Genomic DNA, 16,633 nt, shown 5'->3' with positions numbered 1-16,633 from the left:
ATATTAATCTTCAGTTTTGAAATTGAAAAGGAAAGCTCTGGCTCTCGCTCCTGATGAAGAAATACAGCAAATAGTCCTAGGACAGCTCTAGACCTTCACTCTGTAGGCTCTGTGCTTGTAGCAACCTTCCAGGTCAGCTTTGCAAGGGGGATAATTCCTCTTCTGCACACTCTGCTCAGTCATGCATTTCAGAAAAATCAGATCCTTAAGCAGTAGTTTGGTGGACTTGCTCTTGCTTGGAAGTAGCCCAAATGAAATCAGGGAAATTTCCTTAAAGATGAGCTAAGCAGTGAATGAAAGAACATGATGCACTAAAACATTGTCATGAAAATAATTCTTTTTAATTTAAAAATATTGTGTACTCATTTTTCAGTGTTTTAGAAAAAACTGTTTTTTTAACCAGAGATTATTGGAATAATTAAAATGCACAGAGGACACTAAAGAAGGAAACCCTAAGAGCAGACAAATTTCCAAGAAGCAAAGGTACTATTGACTCCACTGGACAAGAAAAGATACTCAACATCCTAAAAGGAAGTTAGACTACTTAAACACTAACCAAGGAAAGCAAATAATCAGGGTGTTCATTAGATAGGAATTGTCCTCAGATATATTAATGTCAACATTAAATACATGCAGACTGCCTTTTTGCCTTCAGGACAGTGTTAATGTCTACTCAACTGCAAAAACTTCTTCCAGTTATTTCTACTGAGATGTGGATACTAATTTTCAGGGCCTTTATAAGTACCTTGTACGTGTTGCTGGGTGTTGGAATTCATTGCTCCTCTTCTGCTGCTGACTCCTTAGCTGAAAGGAAAGCTTAGACACAGAGCTGGTAAGTCACAGTGTCTCTCAAGAAGACGTGGTATGTGTCTCTCTCTCTTCCTGCCCACGCTGTATCTGTAATAGAAAATATACAGTAATAGAAAATATACAGTGTTGCTCTCTGTGGAGTTTCTTGCACTAGACATAAATAGTTATCCTAGCAATTAAAAGGCAATCATGGAAATTATTCCCAGAGCAGCTGTGGATGCCCCATCCCTGTAAATGTTCAAGGCCAGCCTGGAGGGGACTCTGAGCAATCTGGTCCAGTGGAAGGTGTCCATGGCAGGAGGGTTGGAACTGGATGACTTTAAGGTCCCTTCCAGTGCAAACCATTCTGTATTCTATGAAGAAGTGGCTTAATTGTTTAAAAAAGTTCTAAATCACCAAAACCAGTCTGAAGAATTGCTTAAAATAAGCTGGGAGGGGCCTGAATTATCTTACTGAATTATCCTGACTGTAGTCAGCTAGCAGTTAAGCGCAAGTCTTGTAGAAACTCCAGTCCTTGAGTCATTTATAATAAGCTTTTACTTAAAAGATCAAGCCCAGTCTCAACCAAAACATAAACTGCCTGCAGTCACCCCCCGAAGCTTTAGTGTGACAGAAAACTGCTGTGTGCACCCAGAGAGGGGAATTAGTGTGACAGGCAGAGATGTGCTAAGGAGCCCCTGCCCTTTGCAGCAGGTGGCTGTAACTGGCTTGTAGACCTGCATGATTTTAATCAACTAACTCAACTTTCCATTGGTTGTGTTTTCTTCCAATAATATTCCAATATCCATGTGTGTTTATAGAAGACAGCTCCAGTTGTGTACTACTTTTTCAGTGAAACAAAAATGCCCTGTTTTCATTCCCAATCTATGTACATTTTTAATATGTTTTAAAAATAAACTTAAATTGGCATTTTTTCAAGTAGTATTTCTTACAATCCTACACATGCCATAGTCATCATAAGCCCAGCAGAACAAGGCATTAAGTGAGAATTTGGGGGTAGGGAGCTAAACCAACAAACCTGCAATTTTCTGTAACACTTCACTGTCAACAGGACTTCTCAACAGTGGAGGGGATGGGATCATTTATGCAGAGTTTTAAGATCCTTGTTATGTTAAAAATACATCAGTTATGCTCCTAACAGACAACATCTGCATTATATCATCCACCATCTTATCTGCTGCTAATTGGCCTCCTTGTTGACAAGTCTCAGCAGCAAGGTTAAGTGCTGGCTGTAAAAGCAATGTAGCCTCTTGCCCGAGGGGTCAAAGCTCAGGCAGACCGTGCTGGAGCCTGCATGGCCTCTTTCCCCGCTATATATTTTCTGGGAGCTAATAAAACAACCAGAGCAATCACTCCAGCCTAGAGTCTGCCAGCCACCACGGTGTCTGGAGCTGCAGCAAATGGAACCTCATCCTCCCAGCACAGAGCACTCAAGGAGCCTGCAAAGGAAAAAGGCATCTTCTCTTGCACCAAAGTTTTCAAATCTCCTTGAGATGCAATTAAAAAAATCCCTGAACTGACAGCTAACCTTGAACATGGGGCAGCCGATGCCTCAGTGTCCAGCAGAGCCCTTGGAAAAGGGATGGGGGCACACCTTGACTGAATCCACAGGTTCCATTTCAACCAAAGACTGATTTTACCTGGCTGCTGGGCTCTTTGCAGTTTTTGGGAACATAGCCTAGAAAGCCATCCAGGTGGATGCCAGGAAATACATCAGGAATGCACCTGTTGGGCTTCCACATGGGCACAACACCTGCCTTTTATTAACCTGGCAGGAGTTTGATTTCAGGTATGACAAAAGAAGGGAAAGGGGAAGAAATTTAGAGCTGGAACTAAGCAGTAGCAAGGCTAGGGGAACACACTGACTGGAAATGTTTCATTAAGTCAAAAAAAAAAAAAAAAAAAAGAGAAAGCATCCCCCCAAAAAACCCAACAACTGTACAGGAGAAGAGCAGTGCATTAAGTGATAGTACTATTTTGGCAGCCTGTGGCAGCCTATTTCCATATTAAAAATGGGGAAGGCCTTTCCATTCTTGTGCTCTCTTATGCTCTTACATTCTCTTATGCTTTGTTTTGTTTTCTTTGTAATTATTTAATTTCCCTTCACCTTAATCATGATTAAAATCAACATATGACACATCTCTTAAAAAAAAAGTCAACCCCCTCCCCAATTTTTTTTTCCAGTTTAGCCTATAGTTGATTTTAAAATATTTCAAATTTCTGTAGTAGAAGTTCCTCTTCTGTTTGCATTTAGTTCTGCTCTATTTTTTAGACATCTACTTTCTATCACATTTCTTTTTCCAGCACTTCTAAGACAGCATTTCACTGGAAGTGTAAACTTTGGATTGTTACTCTTCTGGGAATGTGCCTGTTTAAATAAAGAAGAGAAAAATGTTCTCTCGCTGAGCCCCTAGACCTTCATGCCAATGTTTGCAGCACAGCCTAAAGTGACCAAACCCAAAAATAGGCCTTGCTTCCTGGCTGACCAACAAAGCATCAAATACTTTCTTGTTTCTTTCCCTGATATTTAAGCCTGGAACATTCATTCACACGCCAGGCCAAAGAATTTGTTATTTCAGAGATTTACCAGGAAGCCAGCTGGGAGGGTCAATGCCCCAACTAATGTGCTCACACATGGGTGAGGAGGACCTTGGAGCCACAGATGCAAGACTGCATCAATGAATAGGAGCAGGTTTCTCCCAGTTTGCTCTCACTGCCAAATTACCACATGAGCCTGGTCTAGGCCCTGCTCAGGGCTAGAACCAGCAAAATAAATTAAGACAAACTATCCACGTCTGGTATTCCTCGACTGCAGGGATTAACACTTCCCTGGTATCCAGACTTCCAGTACATAGTGTGCAATTGCATTCCAGTACAGTTAGAAGCAGTGCTTGTTTTAGCAATAAAAATCACCGGATCTTTCTTTCCTGAAACTGAGAAAACATTTTAAATGGGATGGGAATGTAAGTAAAGATAAATAGTTGCAGGAAAGTTCCTTCCATCAGCAAGGTTCTGAAATAATATGAATACATCAGTGGCTGTCAGTCATGCAAGTGACACTTTTAAAATGTACCAGAATAGCTCTGTTCACAGGTGTTACCAGAGCAATGCCCACTTGCACTCTGAACATTTAGTAAGCAAGCATTAAGACTTCATGTTTTTATACTTAGATCCCTATTTTTAATGGGACTGCATACCCAGAACTTAATGAAAAGATCTAAATTTAATGTCAGTGTGATTTAAAAATATGCACTGCATCTTTTAAGTTGACATTTCAATTAAAAATAAATAAGATCCATTTATATAGTGATACTGTGATAAGATTGCATCAGTCAAGTTTCATTCCTACTCAAAGTGACAGATTTCTCTAAGTCAGAGCCAGGAAATTCAGTGCTCCAGCAACTCCAACCAGGAAAATATAAGTAAGGGTGAATTTAAGCATTTCACAAAAATTAGGGTATCATGTTTCAAGGATAAATGTATTTCACAGAATCCTATAATCATTAAGGTTAGAAAAGACCTCCAGGTCCCTCCTTTTGTTTTTAATGAATTTATTAAGACTTTTTTTGTTATCTTTCACAGGAAAGGCCAGATTGAGTTGCAGGTGAGTTTTCACCTTTCTAATTTTCTCTCTGTATGACCTAATGACATCCTGGTACTTTTCCTAAGTTGCCTGCCCCTTCTTCCCTGAGTTCACCAAAAGCTTCTTATTCAGTCAGGCGAGTCTTCTTCCCCATCTTCAAACTGTTACTATCCTGTGACTAGTCTATTAAAACTAGTAGCCACACTCAACTTTTGTATTTGCCATTCAACCCAAGTCACATGAGTGCTGTCATTAGTTTTTTTCTGTCACCTAATCAATAGCTTGTCAAATCCAGGCTCTTATTTGGTGATGGAGACTTCAAGAATCCTCCACATTTAGAGAGCCAAAAGAAAATGGATGTGGTATGGTTTTGCACTGTTCAGAAAATCTGTTTCCCATTGAAGTCTTTTAGTTTCTTGGGCTAGTTTAAGAAAGGAACTGAGACAACTCAATAGTGATGACCAGATATAAATAAAAAGATCACCCAAAACTGTCACTGGCAGCAAAGAGGTCAGGACTCTGAAATGTCTAGTGGGAATGTTTCCTAACCTGCCAGAAGTTTGCATGGTTCAAAGCTTGCTCTTGGCACTGCCAAATGACCAGGGACTACCTCCTCCCATGTCATCTGCCAATTCATGACAGGCCTAAAACTCAGAAGAAATCCCTCAGCTCTGCAGTTCTTTCTAGAAACTTCAAAAAGCCAGGCTATTGACCTCTGACTCCTCTGAGATCTGCTGTCTGTACATATGTTGACATTGAATTCACTGTGCAAACACTGGAAGCCAGAGAACTTCCACCCCAGCAGAAGTGCACGTACCTGGTCTCCTCTTGCAGAGGGTGGACTGCTTGTTGTAACAGGTTGCAGCATCATAATGAACTCAAATCACTTCTCTTGCTTCCAGTGTAAGACTGCCAAGTCCCTCACATCATCACAAGCTTTCTGAAAAGGACTTTCTGAAGACTCCTTTCCTGTAAACCAAAAAGGAAAAAGCACTTACCCAAGAACACAATTAACATTGTCAGTCAAGCCAAGTGAAATCTGACATCTTACACCATCCCAAGGATGCATTCAGCTTGAGTTCTGAGGGTATCCTTGTTTACCCTCTCCCTCCTGGCTATAAAGAGAACAGCCAGCAAAGAAAGCTACCCTCAAGGAAAGATACACTCCCACCTCTTTCAACGGTCTTTGAAAGACCTCCCAGCAAGCTGAGAGAGCACAGGGAAACCTTCCAGCCACAGACAGAGACTGCTGCTAAGTGCAGAGGAAAATCACACCCTCTGACTCCAGGGCAGCCTGGGACACACTGGGCAGAGGCAGGAGAAGACAGCAGCCTGTCCTCACACCATCTGTCTGCCCAGCCCAATGTATCTTGTGGGGTTCTTGGCAATTAGCATAATTTCTCTTGCTAATGGACAAGCAAGCATGTGCCAAAGCCCACCCAGTCTTCAGTCACTATGTGACCTGAGATTGGCAATAAATCTCTCCAGGAATGGAGAGGCAGGAGTTTGAGACTCTAATCAAAGACCTGTTGGAGGGTCCTGAAACCAACCCTTTCTCACCAGCAAGCTCAATACGGCTGTGCCCTGACAGAGCCTGCAGGTTGTTTTGGACATGAGAGGTGTCAGAAAACAGATTAATGCAGTTTAACTAGGAAATGGGTAATGCATATCTCATAGGCTGGCCATGAAGACAAGCAACTGGGTTTTTTTTCTTAATTTATAAGGCATGGGAGTTAACCTTGAGGTACTTCAGTTCAAAATGTGGTTCTTTTTTCCTGATAATGATCAAACAGAACACTGTAATTCAAACTCACATCCTGAAAAGGCGAACAGCAGCCAGCCTTACCAACTGCTCAGGGCACCTGCTGCCAATGATCTGCCCTCTCCCTTGCACAAATGTCAGAAGATGAACACCTTCTTTAAGTAATTCCCCCTCCTCATCCCCTGCCTGCACATGTTGGTTTGTCTGTGCTCATATCACATACACATTCAACTGTTCAGCATCTCTTTAATTCAAAGCATGAATTAACATAATTACACGATTTAATTTAAAATAAAATAAAATTAACACTGTCATTTATAAAAAATGTTAATAATTTTATTTATTTAATTTTTTTTTTAAATAAAAGTTGCCACGGTGCAGCAACTTTTTCAACACATCAGAAATAATATTTTTATTTCTTGCAGGAAAAAACTGTAGACAACTCACGTCAGAAGCCAGATTAAAACAAACCAGTCTTTCTGAACAAAAGGTGCTTTTTCTATAGAGTTGGGCTCATTCATTACCTTCAGATTTAATGGACTGCAGATTCCTCAGCTTTTGGGAAATACAATTTGACAGTTTGTAGAAGAAGACTGATTTTATTTATACACATCTATAAATAAAGGCTTCATACTGTGGCATCAGCCAGTCAGATGCAGGATATAACTTCAGTATCTCTTGAAGAGAAACAGCCAGGATTTTGGGCAAGAGACTATAGCATGGATAATTTTCTAACTCCAGATGAAAAATGCATTTTCCCTCATCTAACAGTGGTGAAGAGAGCTGCACCTGTGAGGTACCTGTGCCAGCATTGCCCTCTCAGGCTAGAAAGGGGTCTGTCAGTCATCGCCAAACAAGTCACAAGACAGAGATGCAAAGATACAGAGTGGAAAGAAATGAAAGAGAAGTGCTTTGCAAAAGTGGGATTTTGCCTCTAGTAATTAAAGGTAGCATGGATTTCACCCCAGCTCTAGCAGCTTTCCCTCTACAGGGAGAAATAAGGAAAAGGAGAACACACAATACAATTCACTGTGTGCATTATACAGTACTTCCTAAGAATCTAAAAGTATGAGCAGAAGGAAGCTTTGAGGAATGGATAGCTTTAGCAAAGCCACATCACATAAGCAAAAGATACCCTGAAAAAAAAAAAAAAAAAAGGAAAAAGGAAGAGTGTGAGGTGATCCAAATGGATTTTAATCTGTTTGGGCTACAAAAAACAGGTTTCCTAAGAGAATGCCTTGAATGACTTAATCACAAACAGGCCTCTTCAAAAAAGTTATGCCCTTAAAGTTATTTACACAACAGCTGGGACTCTGAATTTTCCCAACCCTGCTTCTTCTCCAGCGACAAAACATTTTATATCCTCAGCAGCTCTTGCCCGTTGCAAAGCAGTGAAAAAACCCTTGCCAAAAAGTGTCAGAAATGCAGAACTCTGAAGGAAATGAGACCTGAGACAATTGATTTAGGACTTTGCTCACCATTTTTTTTCCCCCTGGTTCCAAGTAGCCCAATACGCTTCTGAAGGACCATGGAGCAGTTTGACACATTGAGGAGGGGGAAAAAAAGATGGTAACAAGTGGTTGTTCTTTTTACCTCAGCTGTAAATCTGAGCACAACACCCAGGGCACAGCATCAATTCCAAACAAGTGCAGGCAGATATACAACATGCTGCTTGCCCTGATCAAGCCACAGAGCAGCACAAAAAAATAAGGCTCTCTAGCAAGACATAAAAATACTCAAATCCATTGTAAGCAGGAGTTCTTAGTTTTAAGGAGGTCTAAACTCTGCTAACTCCAGAAAAACAACACCACTACCTAGACAGAGTAAGCCCACCCACATTCCCAAACAGAATTCCTATAACAGATGCAAATTTCAGCTGGTAATGTGAGCATTTTTAAGGAGCAGTGTGGTGCAAGAAGGCTAAACACTAGGAAATAACATATTCAAATCAGCTAAAACAACATCTTTGAAACAGGCAACAGGATAGCTTAGATCCTGGTGAGTTTTTAGGGAGAAATAAAGAGGCTCTGAGGAAGCACAACTACCCCCATGTGAACCATCCAGGAATTTTATGGTAGGCAATCTAATCACCAGTGCCATGATTGCTTTGCTCTAAGGCCAGCCAATCCAGTGATGGCCAACAAAATCTATGGGTTGTTTCATGCCATGCTTGGTGCTTTAATCCTGTGTGTTTAGACAAGGAAAGTTGAGGAATGACAGCAACTCCACGAGCTCCTGGAAAGGATTCAAACCATGAAGAACCACAAAACCATCTGATGCCAGAAAATACAAACCACACAGACTTTGAAACCTCCCTTTCTGCCACAAGAACTCAAGCATCCTCCAGACCAGGAGCATGAACTAAGACACTCTAGAGAAATCATTTGTCTCTTTTTTTATTGGATGTTTTACTTGGGTCTCTCTTGAGCTCCCTAGTAGGTAAAGCAGATGTAGTCAATACTGAAATTATGTATCCATTAGCATTTGCCAAGAATCATTTGGCCTCAATCACAAGATGGGATTTTTGACTCTCCCAGGAAGTGTACTGTTTTTCCTATGTGGCACTGCTTGACTACCTCTGGCTGACCTCTTCATCTGAAAGAATGAAAGCAGGATGCCCAATCAAGTACCAAACATCACTCAAAGGCACTAACATTTACAATTCAATCTCTGATCAACAAGTTTCAGTTGTGAAAACTCAACTGTGGTTCAAGAAAACCAAACCAAACCACACAAACACACGGGGTGGGGGGAACAAAAAGTCAACCAAACTTCAAAAACTCTGAACCCACCAGAAGATAGTTAAAGAGATGAATTAGTAAAACAAGAACAAAACCAAACAGCACAATTCAGCACAAACAACAAACTAGATAAAGACAGAGAACACTGACATTGCTTTTTCAAAGCAGTGACTATTATGACTGGTACCTCTGAGAATGAAACAGAGCAAGCTCTCCAGTGTTTTGACCTCCAGAAGGTCATGCTCACTAGTCAGTGGCTGGAAGAGCCAAGCTGGCATTCCCAATGCCCACAACAATAGATCAAATTACTTCAAACAACAAGCATTAAAAAACAAATGCAGCACATAAAGCTCACATTGCTCTGTTAATTCAAATACATATATCCACAGACATGAGTTCAGATGAGACAACAGCACCCTTGCCATCTCTGGATGCTGTACGTGCTCTGCTTAACTTTCCTTATGCATTTTGGCTTCCCCATTTCTTTCCCTGGTGTTTCCCTGTTTGGAGACTCTTCACCCCAAATTCAAACCATAATGAGTAAATATCAATTAATAAATTGATTCAATACCTATTTGCTTTGTGAATGTCATTCTTCCCACCATTATTCACTGCAATTCTTCAGACTTGGCTAAGGCAAAATACCATTTTGTTCTTCTTTCAATTGCAGATGCATAGATCTGGGTGCTTGGTGAAAAAATAAACTTGTTTCCTACACAGTACTTTTGAATTTGCTGAATAACCTAGCAGGTCAAATAATTCATTTTGAGAAGAAACAAAATCCTTCAGTAAGTACACTGCTGAAGTAAAAGAGTTCAAAGGGGATCAACAGCATTTTATAAAAGGCAAGTTGAAATAAAAATCTACAAGATCCAACAGCAGCTACCACATACCCCATCCCCAAGGTCATCTGAGGAACAGCTGGGACCAAACCTCAATGAAACCCCTTCACAAGTGCCAGCACCCTCTACCCTGTCCCACTGGGTGGGGATGGGGTTTGCCTGTCCCTCTGGGGAGGCCTAAGGCCATCACCAAACCTGGCAGCCCTGTGGGCTCCCATCCTTGTACCCCAGCTGCTGCCCTGCCAGGTATGACTGCTACCAAAATCCGTCACCTCTCTGTTCTCCTCGGGCAGAGCGAGCTCTGCTCAGTGGCCTCCGAGGGGCAGAGGAGCTGTGCTGACCTGAAAGGTGAGCTGGATATTGCAGTTTAATGTGGCTGCTAATCAGGAGGCTTTTCATGCCTACTTAGTAAGTGTCTCTATTTACTTTAAATAAAACTGTTAGAAGAGCCAAAACAAAAATACCTACCCAGAGTATAGCAGACAAAACTAACTGTGAAAGCGATACTGCTGCAGAAAAATATGATGTAGCCCATTTTGAATGGTTGCTAAATTATGTATTACTAAGGGTGACCTATTACACAGTGACTTGTTAATACATCTAGAGCCCTTTGTTGTCCTATTATCAATAACAAACCTCCTGCACTATTTTGGGAAATGACCTTTCTCCACAGCGTGGTGTAGCACAAGCCAGGAACCTCCTGAGCTGTAATTCCAGCTCCACCATTGACTTGCTGTGTGGTGAGGGAAAGTTGCTTTAATGTCCCAGGTGCTGTTTCTTTTTCTATAAAGCTGTAGACACTGGCCTCCCTCTCAGCTCAGTGGAGTGCCTTACTAAGTTCAAATATTTGAGCAGAGCTTTGGGGGTGCAAAATGCCACATCAGTGTGACACATTGCTGCAGCTGCTTAAGGACATTAACAGAGCAGAAATTCAGCTGCAGCTGGAAGAACATATTGTGCTGAGCTACAAGATTCTCTTTTCACAGGTGAGAATTTATAGTCACCAGCTTTAGGCTACAAATCACCACCCAGTAACTTGTCAGTGTTTTCAAGCCAGAGTTTCTTTCTCAACTCACAAGAAAGAAAATGTCAGTGCTTGGTCCCACCTACATGGCAGCAGAATTCAGGGTAATGTTAACAACCCATACACCTAAAATAACAGCATACAGGGACCACAGGATGAGAATTCCTGGGACAAGAGGAACACACAGCAGATACTCAGCCTGGGACATTTCAAATGTCAGAAAAAAAAGTTGAGTTATAGGAAGTTTCAGAGATTAAAAACATAGAGCAGAGAGAGCGGAGACTGTAACACCAGCTCTTTCTCTCTCTCTCTCTCTAAATAAATAAATAAAAGTCATGACTAAATGAAGTCACTCTGAAAACATGAACTATTTCATGTGCGTATTTTATTTGCTCTGGCAGAATATTCCCAGGCTTAACCCCCTCAAGCTGCAGGAACAGGTGTAAAACACAAAATACAAGAATGTGAATAAGCATGCAGTGAAACTATAGGAAGGCTATATTCCCAACTTAGGAAAAAATCAGTCACATAACTCCTTTCCATGGGGCAGAGATCAATTTGTTTTCAATACCTCACTTCTCTCCTGTGTTGTTACAGATGATACCATCAGTATTTGAAAGTTGTCTAATAACTCTCTTTAATAATTTAACCAAGAGTTTCCAAATAAAATTTACTTTGCGGCTTTGAAACCCGTCCTGCTAGAGGAAATTCCATTTCAATTGCATTGTAATTGACAGCACAACTCAAATTCCTAAATCTGTATCCCTAGTTCTTCAGAAATGAAATTTCACCGCCTGGAAGATTTAACCTGAAAGCCACATCATCACACCCATATTTACATGAGGAAGTTCCCAGGGTGAGCACTATTCTTCCATCAGGATGATCCTCGAATGCCCTTTAAAAACTCCTTAACTATTATTTAAAAGCCCTTTGTTTTACAGACAGACAGCAATACATTTGGCATGGAAGTTTAAGCATGACATGATTCAGGTTTATAACGATTACATTACAGCAGTTATTGAAATCCAGGCTTGAATTTAATGTTTAATCTGTCTCTACTGACAGATTTCATTTACCCTCCTAATTACCAGTGCCCAGAGACTGCATTTTCACCTTCTTTAGCCTGAACTACGGCCAAATGTCAGCCCTGAAGTGGGGCACAGGCACCCCTTAAGGCAGCAGAGGAGCCGAGTGTTGCCATACAGCACCATCTAAGGGCTCTCCATAAGTACTGCTGAGGGGATGTATGGAATGACACCTATGGATTGGCTCGTGGATGCTCCCAGCCAGGCACACACCAGTGTCCCCACAGCAAAACTCTCTGAGCAACTGTTTCCTCAGGAATCACTGGGAAAACAAAGTTACTGAGAAGCTGCCTGAGGAATAATTTTCAGAATAACAAGATTTACCTCTGTCATCGGCAGAAATTTGTTTCTCTCTGTGGCAATCTCTTGGCATGCAGACAAGGTGGTTCATTACAAACACTCTAAGAACAGGAGGAGAAAATGTTATAGCTTCTAGATTTAGAAACTGAGAAAAAAGAGTAGTTTTAATTCTACCCAGCTTGTGCAGTATTTAAATCTCTACTTCAGCTTCTCCAGGCAAATTTTTTTTTTCTTCGTAATTTATACAAGTCTTGCTCATGAAAATATCATCTTCTGCAGTGGTTTTGTGATGCAATCTACTTAAGGAAATACCATACTAACCAGAGGATCCACTTAGTCCAGCCTCAATCTCAAGGAACACCCAATAAAGAAAAAAAAAAAAATTATGAAAGCAAAAGTATTCAAACTGTCCCGCAGAAATGCCTTGCATGTTAGATGTTCATTAAGGTTCAACATTTAAAAATGTTAGATGAAAGATATTCAGAATAGACTGGTTTACAGGATCCATTCCTGTCTCCACAGCAATGTTTTCTCAGATGAAAGAATTGGCAATGGGCCAAACAAAATTATTTGGATTATCCCAGTTTCCCTCTTAGATTTCCTGTCCCACTGCAGATGAAGTTTACCACCCCAAAAACGGAGAACTGACCTGCCTAGCAGGACAAACCTCAGGCAGCCTTTTTTCTAGGACCTTATTCCATCACATGTCGGCACATGCTCCACTGCTGACCTCTCCTGACCTCAGGGTGTGGAGAAGCATCAGCATTTCTGACATGGAAGGAATTGAGTGGGATGAAAGTGAGTGTCTGGAGCAGTGTCTCCAGCTAAACTGAAAGCCACGTGCATCGTGCAAGACATAAAACTGGGACCTTCAACAAATCATAATTCAGAATAACTGCTTAATGTCAGTACACAAATAAAGCATTCAATGGCTTTTAGTCGTGCTAGTGCTGTACAGTGGCCGTGCTCTGCTCCATCGTTGTAGGTATGGAAATGACGGTACTACAGAGTCCCACATTAAAGACTCCTTCATTTCTAAGAATGTCACATTCTAATGGATAGTGAAAAAGAAAAGTGAAGGACAGCAATATTTGAATTGAAATCTGAAACATTAATTCTCAAATCTCATCCGTTTCTATTGCCACTGCATACAGAAAGAACCAGTCAGGTTGTAAGTGCCGCATTGTAGCAGTCTTAAACAACAAAAAAGAGTTTTTTTTACTTTTACTGAAGCTGTTTCTAAAAGCTTATTGATCTTGACCAGAGGTCCTTACTTCTCCTGTAAATCAGAAGTTAAGAACATGACTTCAGCTTCTTGTTTTGAGTCCTGCAGATATCAGATATTAGCAGCTGTTGTTCAGTGCAGACAGACAAATCATACTCACAGCTCAAAATAAAGAAATCCTGTTTGGGTGAACACAATTTGCTCTGTTCATCAAGGGCACGAAAAGTCATTCCTCTTAGCCTCAAACAGAAGTCAAGATTTACAGGTAGATCATTTTAACATTCATGCAGTGTTAAAAAAAAAAAAAAAAGAAAAGAAAAAAAAAAAAAAAACAACAAACCAATATTTGCCACATAATTCCCTTTCCCATTTGCTGAATATTTTACTTGATTGAGCTCTGCCAGATACCATGCACTTGCCATGCTTTTGACATGGCATGTGTCTTATGCAGCTGCCTGTTCTGGAATCTGATCTATCTGACCTCAATTATGCAATTACAGTAATATTAGTCCTCTGTGAATTTTACAAGACTGGGATAGCTGAACAGCAGAGTTTCTCTTTAAACTTCAGAAGAGGAGGGACACCAGAGCATAACAGGCTTGTGAAACACATGCTGACCTTTCAACACATTGACCTGTCGTGCTCTGAAAAGCTACCAATGAATAGAGGGGAGAAGTCAGTGCTGGAAGTGACAGGGTGGAAAGGAGAAAACCACCACACTGACAAGGCATTATTTTCCACCTAGTGTCCATGAGCACAAAGGTGATAGGATAACAATATTTCTGGCAGAAAAAGTACACCCAGCTGTTTCTTACTCAGATCTAGGTGTAAAAGACAAGCATCTGAGCAAGAGTAAAAGCTCCTGGTCTAGCTTCTGATGTTGCAAGGCACATTAATTGTTGCAGCTTCTGGTATCACTAAAGAGCCTTCGTCCAGTCAGACTAACAATTTACAATTCAGAGTTAAGGTGAAACAAGCAACTTCTTGCTCTTACTTTACAGGCTTTGCCAGATTAGATCAGATAAAGGCACACATTCAGTGCAGACCGTCAATCATTTTCAACCACGTTCAATACCCCTTCTGGTTCAGTCTGTGAAATCCATTCTAAAGGAGTTAAACCAGAAATTCTTAGCACCCCAATTTCCCTTTCCTCTATGGATTATTTTGCCCACTTCAAAATACTAGGAAAGCTTCTCTAAATAAGACTAGACCTTACAGTGATGGCTGAAGTCTTTTTCCTTCCATGAGAGGAGGGTCTGACATCACAGTCTGGGAACCAGCTTAGCTCCTCTTCTTGAACAGAGGCAGGATACACCTTAGTATAGTTAACTTGTCCCTGTATTTCCCATCCTCCACATCTTCCTAGGATGGTGTCTGCTTTCTTCTAAGATTTGATGAGAGAGAGAAAGAGGAGTAAAGGGCAAAGGTAACCAAGAGGTCAAGAAGAGACGCATTCCCTCAGATGCTGCTAACAAGGCACAGCACAGGAGTTTCACACGGCTTCAGAAACCCTTGTTCTCCGCTGGTGAGCTCCATCCAAGCCCGGGTTCACCGAGGTTACAGCAAAAGAAAAGGTTGCACTTTTGTTGATCAACGCTGCTAAGCAACAAGTCATAAAAACCAACATCACCCTTGTCTTCTGCTGGTTGCAATTAGAGAACTACAAACAGGATCACAGATTCAGGGCTGGGAGAAAACCTTTAGCAGCGAGTGTGCACTGCTCCCAGCCACACAGCTTGTGCAGCAACTTCTCATTAGACACACATTCCGCATCCCCAGCCATTGCAGCCTGCACAGGGCAGGTCAGCCCAGGCCTCTGAAGCTGTAGCAGCCTTTGGCTTCTCGTCAGTTGTAATCTTTAGGTTGTAGTGGTCACTTTCAATTGAAGAAACAAAGCAGAAGTGTTGTCAGTCCCTGATTAACTTCATGAATATTTGAGTCATGTTAAAAAGTGTATAACTAGAGCTTTTATAGGCTACTCTACCAGCAGAAGAGATGTAAGAGAATATAAAGACACAGTAACACAGAGCAGGAAATCACTCTGACACAGTATTTTAAGGAAAAATACAGGAATTTTATAATGCTTTCTGAAAGGTGAAGTTTTTAACTTGTTAGAAATAAACAATGTTTTACTCAAATTACAAGAACTTCTAATTATTCCCCACTTAGAGCAAAATTGGAAACAAACCCACCTAGTGCCAAAGGACAAGTGCCACATGGTCCCATGCAACACACAAATCCAAAAGTTAGGAATGGGAGTTGAATTTATAATTTTTGTAAGTCTCACACAGCAAACACTGCCAGTCACATCAGTTTCTGTGGTTTCACAGTGAATTATCCAAGATAATTCTTATGCTCCCACAGGAGGAAAAATAGAGAAAATAGGCATTCTTCCTACTGCTCCATAATGTACCTTCTCCATATACTACCATGAATGTCAGCTCTTCTTTTCCTTCCTTGTTCATCAGCTGAACTATACCTCAGTATGACAGGAGGGAACAGAGTAAGTCTGTCATCCTTTCATTCTAAGTATGCACTCTAATTGCTTGTGAGTTTTTAATTCTGAAATTTTTATTCTCAGTTTACAAATGCTGGTAATGTTCCATTATGAGGTGGGTTACTTTTAAATAAACTGTAAGGAATATTACTGTAGAGTAGCTGAACTGGTTTTCGGAAGAAGAATCCTGTTGCTAGTCAGTCTGTGTGCTGATGATTATCCAGCTCTTCAGGGGAACACGCTAATGTTTCCTTAAATACACTCTCTATCAACTTTTGTTCAATCTCTCACCAAATTATAGATGTTTCAGAACAGTCCAGTAGGAATACTTACAGAAGCACTAAGCTCTATGAAAATATTTTTCTCATTTTAACTCATGGAGTATGTTACTTATGACTCTGCATCCAAGGGGGAGCAACAGAGCACTCTGAGAAAGGAAAATAAAGGGGAAATAAGGATGTTTGCACCAGTAGAGAGCAAGTCAGTAATTGAATCCTGCCAGTCAGTAATTGAATCTTCTTTCTTAAGAAAGAAAACTTTAGGAAGGGGAGTACATACAGTTTACAGAATCACTAGGCTGGAAGAGACCTTCAAGATCATCAAGCCCATCCCATGTCCTAACACCTCAACTAAACCATAACACCAAGTGCCACATCCAATCTGTTTAAAAGAAGTTATTTTGTATTATTTAGCTTTACTAAACTCCCATGCCTCAAAATCTTGAATAGCCAACATATTGCAGATTTCACAAATAAGCAATATAT

General features: G+C 40.8%; 1 long non-coding RNA gene across 1 annotated transcript; it reads right to left on the bottom strand.

Annotated features, from left to right (window-relative positions):
• Positions 1–322: 322 nt before the first annotated feature.
• LOC147653148 (uncharacterized) lies at positions 323–15,291 on the bottom strand. The gene is made up of 3 exons (XR_015286878.1): positions 12,172–15,291; positions 5,211–5,362; positions 323–897 (listed from the first exon to the last, which is right to left on the bottom strand). It is a non-coding gene; the product is annotated as an uncharacterized LOC147653148 (long non-coding RNA).
• Positions 15,292–16,633: the final 1,342 nt, after the last annotated feature.

This window comes from Cyanistes caeruleus, chromosome 5 (assembly GCF_971803275.1).
Source record: "Cyanistes caeruleus chromosome 5, bCyaCae1.hap1.1, whole genome shotgun sequence".
NCBI lineage: Eukaryota > Metazoa > Chordata > Aves > Passeriformes > Paridae > Cyanistes > Cyanistes caeruleus.
The sequence above is the reverse complement of the archived record's forward strand: the minus strand, read 5'-3'. Positions and strand labels throughout refer to the sequence as shown.